Source organism: Pyrus communis, chromosome 5, assembly GCF_963583255.1.
Source record: "Pyrus communis chromosome 5, drPyrComm1.1, whole genome shotgun sequence".
In the NCBI taxonomy this organism is placed as follows: domain Eukaryota; kingdom Viridiplantae; phylum Streptophyta; class Magnoliopsida; order Rosales; family Rosaceae; genus Pyrus; species Pyrus communis.
In genome coordinates, this window is record NC_084807.1 from 23,320,483 (window position 1) to 23,328,571 (window position 8,089).

Consider the following 8,089-nt stretch of genomic DNA (forward strand, 5'->3'; position numbering starts at 1 on the left):
ACAGGTTTGGATTCTTTGGAACATGTAGCTCACATGGTGTCGTCTGAGATATTCTAATCTTTTCCCATTTGATTAGAATCTTAAGCAAATAACTAATGCAGCTAAGTAAATTCCAACTTGAACTCATGCATCATTAGGAAGAAATTCAATCTTCTTCTCGTAATTAATTAAGCTCATGTAAATTTCAGCACCCTTTGCTTCTGCGAAGTTAAACACTAAAACTAATTAAAGCAATAAAAGGAAAATGCATGCATGGGAATGTCCTTTGCTAGCTCGTGACTAATTCACTTTCAAACAAAAACACAAGAAAAGGAGGAGGGAGCACATGATGCATGATTATTTAGTTAAGTAAAAATTATAAATACTTAATTAATCTGCTATAATATTGCTACACCAAAAACATTCATCAACTTCTGTTTAAATAGTATGATTCCAAATAGCCAAATAGGACATGACCAAATCGGACAACATATATGAGTGCTAATTAACTTTAATCAATCAGAATATTTAGTCAAAAAATCCTCAAAACTTTGTGGATCAGTTAGAAATTAGACTATTCTGGTATATATGAGAGATCTGTTTATTAATTTTACAGTCTGCACAGCACTATGAAAATCAACCTAATGGTACGTATCGATCAGTATCTTTCATTTAGCTAGCGCTATGAAAATCAAACGCTTGGTACGTATCGGTATCTTTCATTTAGCTAGCTGTTCTTCTTGTTCCTAACTCCTCCTAGGGTACGTAGTTCCCAATTTTTGGCACTTTCCATACTTCGTGGGTGCAACATCAATAAAAATTCGCTCATGATCAAGTTACAGCTGAGATCTTTCCAAGTTGACATATAGCATAAACAACTCCGGTGACATATATATGTCAATGATGAGCTCTCATCACAAGCAATAAGGAAAGATAGCAACACATTTGGAGCTGCTATTCCATTTGATTTTGGTAGAGGAAAAAGGAAGGATCAACGGATTGTTTGCAACGTATCGGACTTTTGGTTCTTAGCAAAGTAGTCTAATCAAGATTTGTTTGCAATAATCAAGCAGAAATTGTTGCTGCAAAAGACGATAAATGTTTGTTCAAAGAGAGAATCGTCAATTTGCATGAAACTAATCAATGAGTGGAAAAATAATCTCCTTCTGGGATTAGTTGCATGTGTGTAAAAGTATCATAGTGCAATGAAATCAATCTAAGAATTCCAAGAAAAATCAGCCCCTTGGAGGAAAGCAAGGAAACTTTGCTGCTTCACTGAATAAACAAATAATCAACTAATATGCATGGCTTCATACAGATAATGTGTTTCGTCCGGTACATCCAATTCGGATGAAAGCTGACACTAAGTTGAGTACGAACATAATTTCAACACCACACCCACCCCCCCCCCCCCCCCCCCCCCCCAAAAAAAACAAAGTGAACGCTTCAGTTGTTTAATTTGCTCTCTTTTATTTGCTCACTGCGCCAAAAAGTTGCACTTCTTTTATTGGTAAAAACTAGATCAGTTGCTTCTTTAGAAAACTAATGAATCAAGTAATGACAACGTTGTCACAACATTGTCCACGAATATTGATAGCTCAATCAAGTTTAAAAAATGAAAGAAAAAAAAATTCCGTGATCTATAGAAGAACATGCGGTAAATCTAGTGAGAGCATTTGCATCGAGTCTATGCACATGATTTTTAATTATATGAAGATACAAATGAACATGGAGATTCAAAATCTCAACAAATCATCGTCGGATCAACCAAGAAAGATAAGTTTCACTTATGCATATGGTATTATATATATCTGCAAGGTTAAACACAGCAAATCTTTTATTGTTTGGGGGTAATTAAAATTGTAGAGGTGTCTGCAATTTGTATAGCAGACAGTCAAACAACGTAAAGATACCAATTTCATATATGCATATATATAACTAAGAACTGAGTACAGTAATCTATTTCTGTTCAATAAATAGAATAAAAATTTGGTGGAACGATCATACATGCTAATAATTAAACAGAAAAATAAATATTAATTTGATGAGAAATGGAGACAACTGAGGATCATATCAATTAGAAAACTCTTAGCTAATTAAGCTTAATTTAGAGGGCAAGAGGCAGCAGATTAATGCATTAATCAAATCAAAGATACCAACTCTGCATTTGTTAAATTGGCTCTTGGAGTACTATCCGCATGTGCATGGCATCTTTGTACATAATTAAAACGTTTTTTGGTGATGAATACTTTTGACTGGCCTCGCGGCCCTCCCCACCATGTTAACTATTTTCCAAGTCAAATGATGAGGTACGTATAAGGTCCATATGAAAATAAATAAATACATAAGAAAAATATTTCTCGATAAATATTTTTAGAGTTCTAGTGTTCCCCCTCCCATTAACATGGCATGCTAGAAGGTGGCTGGTTTGGCTGCACTTTGTTTTGCAACTGTTGCATATTGTTTTTGCAGATATATCATATATAATATTTGGTATTATTTTTCAGACTTAATAAAAGACTCTGATAAGGGTTTTGTGGAATCATATATGACAAGAATTCCCTCTAAGCATCGCCAATTTATTCGTAATTTTTTTTTTTTTTTGAACAAACAATAGTATTTACATTAAGGGTGTGGGGAAGTGGGCTAAGTCTTACAATAGGCTTACCATAATAATGTGGTTCAACTTCGCCTTTGGCGAAAATCGAACTTAAAACCTTTCACCTACAAGTGAAGAGGAATATTACTAGACCGTGGTACTAAGTAATAATTTATCCATAATGTTGATATTGGAAAAATTGATAAGATATTGATAACATGTCGAACGTTTTGTTACTGAAATATTAATTATATTATCAAATAATGTTAATGGCAATTTATTGACAGTCCGGCCATTAATTAAGAACGGAATTATTGATTATAATTTTTATTTTACTCTTTCTCACTAATTTGCAGCTACCTTGTCCCTATTAATACTGTTTCTCATTCTTATTATTGGATTCAAAATTCAATACAAGAATCCAACGGACATGTTCAACAATTCGATCAAAAACAACAGCAATATACATAAGCACATCTTAGAAGAGAGGAATATATAAAATCTGTACCACTATTTCCCTCCACGAAAATTGAAAAGCTAGCATTATTAGTTCCCAAACCTTAAATTAAAAACAAAAAATTAAATAGTAACAGAAAGGACAAAGGACCGAGTAGGACAAACTGAGTTAATCAATTCTAAAACTTGATTAATCCAGTCTAATAAGGATTGAATTGACTAACCCATGATCCTAGATGCCCTCCTACTGGTTGCTGATTTAGGTTCTAGAATCTAGACTCTTTCATTGGGTTCTTATTTCATGTGGGAGGTATATGGCTGCATGGATGTTAGCACCTTTTTGAGCGGCGGCATGCATTAATATATAGCAATTCTTATTATTTACTGGTTAAGTTAATCTGTTTCATGGAAAAGCAAAACAAAGATACTCATGAAATCCAACGGAAGAAAAGCTTAAGAAGCATTTTTATAGCAAGCTGTTCCCCATTTCATGAACATGGCATGTTTAAAGAGGGGTTCTGCATGTATAACAATCAGAATGGTCATTGGTTATGGTACTTCTGCGCTTAAAAAACTGATATATGTCGATATGTATTTTTTATTGTGTCGTTCATGTATTTTGTTATTATCTCATATTGATTGTGCTTAGCAAGATATAGAGTTTGACAAATTCACTCTAATGTGTCACTATATATTAATTGAACGAAACTGTCAACATTCAATTTACCGTTCATAAGTTCAATTATTTCTCAAAGTTCTTTGTGGTTTGTGATTTTTGAGTTTCAGGATATGTATATCATAATAAATACAATATGATTTACAATGCTATATATTGAGTTCAGCTTTATATTCTTCTTAAGTACAAAGCAATATGGGATAATAACAAAGTACATGAATAACATACTTAGATAATTAACAAGCAAGGATAATAATCGTTTATCAATATGAATGAGTTCAGTTGACCTTTTGTTGATGAAATAGTTGGAGAATGTAGAACGTGAAGACATTTATCACTGTTCATACAGTAGCGAACGTAACAAGCACTAGCAGGTAAAGATTTTCATGTTTTGGCCATGAAGGATTCTCTGAGACATGAGATATATATACAGAGAGAGAGAGAGAGAGAGAGAGAGATATATATATATATATATATGCTGCTTATTCATGAGAAGTAGATGTAACTTTTCATACAGCATGAATATGTGAACACTGTTCGTCTTAACTTAATAACAAACTCGACCAATATGTATGAATACAATGATTTTGTTGTACACTAATATTAGGGTATATCAGCCTTTGATATTTGGGGTTCTATATCTAACCCTAAAATAAAATGAAGAACAAAATTACCAAATTTTTGAAATCAATAAAATTGGAAAATAAAGGAGTTTACCTATCAAACAAACTTCATAATGCACCAAATGCCCTAGTATTAGGGCCAAAAAGCCATTTCCTTGTATATTCAAAACAGTGTATTTTGCATTTAAATCGAGCTTCGGAGTGGAAGACTCAAAATATGATTTTTAGACTTACGCTTGTTAAACTGTTGTAAAATCTGATTCCCTAATTGTTCCTATAGATTTAGATTAAAAGTTTAAAATTTTGACTTCATAATTCGTATGGTGGTTGTGTATAATCTATTTTTCTTAAACATATACGATCCATATGCATATGCATGTTGGGAGAAAAAATATTATATAGAGACAATTATAAGTAATTTTTAAAAAATAAAAAAATAAAAAAATAAATAGAACAATTAGTGGCAAGTCACGGTTATTCATTCCTTTCGAAAGCCAAAAAGACTCACAGAGACATTTCAGCATTCCTGACCTCAAGTCTAACTTTCGCATTAGCAGATGATTTCGAATCCGAAACTTCCAGTAATTAGAGCTTACAGACTTTGCCGCAGCTTTAATTGACGTAGGAGTCAAGGAGGAATCATACGGTTTTTAAAATTTAATTTTCATGCCCTTAAAAATAAAAAACTAATCTCAAATCTCCAAATCCATGTTACCATTTATGTGCACGTGTAGGCAGCAGATCTTCTCTCAGATGAAAACGTTGACGTTTGACCAAAAAGTAAAGCCCAGGAGGGAGTTTTGGTCCGACCGACACGTGTGCAAAGGACATGAGCAAACTCAAATTTTAACGTACAAACAACCGTCAAAACACGGCCCACTCCATGACACTGTTGCCATGTGCAGCATGTGATCGCACCCTATCCTTACTACTAAAATAATTAACCTATTCTCAATTTGCTTTGCACACATTTTCTTATCTAATTTTTTTTGGAGGTATGGGCTTGTGGGGTAAACAAATCCGACCATTTTAAAACAAATCATTTGCCCATAAAACGAAAAACCCAAAAAAAAAAAACAAAAAAATCTAACCACCAGGATATGGTTTAATAGTTATAAACGAATTTCAGACTTGTATTCTACACAATACATCTTGGGTTCAATTTATTGCGCTGGTGAATCACATGATGATGGCTAGTAAACTGAAATGCCTCTGTGAAAATCTTTGGACCCACACAATATGTCTTGGGTTCAATTTATTGCGCTGGTGAATCACACGATGATAGAAAACAAACCCACCCCAAAATTTTCCCACCCCCTGCTTGCAACAAATAATCCCACCCTTTTTTAAAACGTTTTTTTTCCACCCCGCTTAAAACCATTTTTCCCCCTTTTAATTTTGAAAACGAAAACGCACCCGTGGTGGCGGCGGCAGCGGATGGGGACTGCCACCGTCACTAGCACCATAGGCGGGAATGTCCCAAACCCGACACATCATATATAGGACCCACACGTCTTGGCAATTTATTGCGCTGGTAAATCATACGATGGTGGCTAGTAAACTAAAATACCTCTGTGAAAATCTGTGGACCCATAAAAAAAATATATCATGACGAAACCATCAACTCATCTTCTTAAAAAAGAAAAAGAAAAATTTAATATGTTACCAGAAGAACATTGAGATGTGATTGTAAATTAATTAATTAATAAAATCATCAATTACTATAAATGTGTATTATGCAAAGATAAAGAAGTAAAGTAGTTAAAGGGATGACATATAAAAAAAATTTAAAAATAAAAGCCTCAACATCCTATGCGAAAAGGCCCAACCCACTCTACTCTACTATATGCCATTTATAATACAAATTCCTTTGTATCATTTACACTAGAAATTGTACGTATGTTGTCTATAATCCATAAATAATAGTATAAAAGAAGGCTACATTGTAAGTGGTCGATTGTTTTAGTAGAAGGGATATTCTTTTTTAACTAATTGCTTCTTGAATTCAAAGTCATGTCCGCCTCTTAGTGTCATTTAAAGTAGTATTATCATTTGTAATAATAAAATTAAATGACTACATTGGACATATCATTTATGTGACAACTAATATCCTTATATATCAATGTAGCTCATATAAATGAATTTGAACCACATTATTGCTAACTCATTTAGGCTAAGCATATCCTCTCCCCTTTAGTGTAGATAATATCATTTGTTAAAAATTATTTAAAAATAAAAAAATAAAAAATAAGATGTAGCTCATATGGTAGGAAAACTTTCAATGACATTGTTCAAAGAAATCTTGTTTGAGTAAATTCTAACTCTTATAATATTATTCAACACAATGTTATATACAATAGCTATGACGCAATTGATGCTAAACTAACTCCTACAATTAAGCTAGCATACCACAAAATAGGAAAATATATTACAATTAATTTGATATCAGCTAGACTGATTTGTTACTTGAATCGTGCTTTTCCTTCTTTAATACCCCCCATCAAGTTAGAGTGTATATTAATCACTCCTAACTTGTTGAGTAATACTGCAAATTGTGGGCAACCTAGCGCTTTGGTAAACAAATCTGCTAGTTAATGATGTGTTCAAACATGAGCAGTCTTGATCATTCCTTCTTGGAGCTTTTCACGAACTAAATGATAGTCGATTCGATGTGTTTCGTGCGTTCGCGAAAAACTGGATTTGAAGCTATGTGGAGGGCCACCTGATTGTCACAATGAAGCATAAATAGCTGCAATTGTTTGACATTTAAATCAGCAAGTATGTATTGTTGAAAATCAATGTCAAAGTTAGGCAAGGAAAGTTAGGCAATGTTAGGTATGGTTGAATAAAAATTATTAGGTGCAATTAATGTGTTTTGTGTGGTAATAAATAATCTTAGTTTAATCATTTGGTTTGCTATAAATACCTAAGTTCTCAAGCATTGTAAATCATCCAAGGAAAAACAAAGCCTAGAGCTAAATAAGAAAAGCTTTGCTAATTAGTTTGTTTTGTGAGCTTTGTTTAAGAGTGCTCTATTTTCTTCTTCTTGGGATCATTAGAGTTATCTTGGATACTCTTCTTATTCAACAATTGGTATCAGAGCCAAGTCGGTCAGGGATCGTTCTTGGTAGAGCATTGGTTGTAAAGTCTCTTGAAATTCCGAGTATGCTCTGTGGTTGCAGTTTTGACTGATCTTCCACATCAGAAAAGGTTTCTTGAGATTATTGCTGGGGTTATCACAAACCTTGAGAGGGAGCTTCTTTGTGTCGAGAGTAGTGTATTACTCTGCACGGTAGTCACTCAAGCTTGTTCGGTGTAGTCAAAGTCTTGCCGATACGATGGGTGATCTTCAAGTTGTTGGAGGAATCAAAAAGCTCAACAACCAAAACTATAACACGTGGGCAACGTGTATAGAGTCTTACCTTCAAGGTCAAGACTTGTGGGAGGTTGTCGGTGGTAGTGAAGTTACACAACCGACAGCGGAAGATGCTAACGGCGTCTTGCGGAAGTGGAAAATTAAAGCAGGCAAATCAATGTTTGTCTTAAAGACCACAATAGAAGAAGAAATGTTGGAGCACATTCGGGATGCTAAAACGCCAAAGGAAGCATGGGACACTTTTGTTACACTCTTTTCGAAGAGGAACGATACAAAATTGCAACTTCTCGAGAATGAGCTGCTATCGATGGTACAACGCGACATGACGATTGCCCAGTACTTTCACAAGGTGAAGTCGATATGCCGCGAAATTTCAGAAT